The sequence below is a fragment of the Crocodylus porosus genome, unplaced genomic scaffold (assembly GCF_001723895.1).
Source record: "Crocodylus porosus isolate Cpor-Errol unplaced genomic scaffold, CroPor_comp1, whole genome shotgun sequence".
In the NCBI taxonomy this organism is placed as follows: Eukaryota; Metazoa; Chordata; order Crocodylia; family Crocodylidae; genus Crocodylus; species Crocodylus porosus.
This window is the reverse complement of record NW_017728886.1, coordinates 248,589,000-248,589,770: the sequence shown is the minus strand read 5'-3', so window position 1 is coordinate 248,589,770 and position 771 is coordinate 248,589,000.

Genomic DNA, 771 nt, shown 5'->3' with positions numbered 1-771 from the left:
TGGTCCTTACAATGAACTGATCAAATGGCTACTAATTTTATGTGTCCCTTTTGGGATATGTAGGGTCTGACTCCCCTCGCCCCCCAGAAGCTGATCTACAACTCCAGTTGTAAGCAGAGGCAGCTGCAGATACCTGGTGCTTCTGAAAGCAAGTCCTGGGTGTGTGAAATGCAGCACCCAAGGTAAGCAAGTGCTTTTTTTGGAGAAGGTTGGTCTTTCTTTCTCTCTTGGCTTTCCTATTACCATGGGGATGACATTTACCTACTGCACAGAAAGGGGAGCCTCACTGGCTTAACTCTTGTAAAGTACACACAGATCCGCAGAGATGAAGAGGCTATGGGAACAAAACACGGTGCACCACCCGCTGTGGTCCCCACTGCCCCAGTCCCAGCCAGCTCCGGCCCACACAATTTCGCCAGTCGTTCCCTTGTCACCGGTATCCCTCTGTTCGGGGCCCTTCTCTACCACAGCTCCCTGATGAGTCCAGTCCTGCAGCATCAGTGCCAGCCGGCCTACTTTGCCATTAACTTTATCCGTCCTGTTGCCAGTCAAGAGCAACCGGAGAGCCCGTGGTACTCTTCACCTGCAGATGCCAACGCTGCCTTAGGAAGAAATTAACAGCTGCCTGAGGCCGCTCAGCTCGGGGCTGTCAAGCGCCGCGAGGTGACGGCGGGCGCTGACCGCGTCTCACGCGGTAGAAGCGGAGGCAGGAGCCGGGAAACCGCGCGCGGCTGGGAGCGAGCAGCTGCCGGGCCCGGGCCCGGGCCGCGC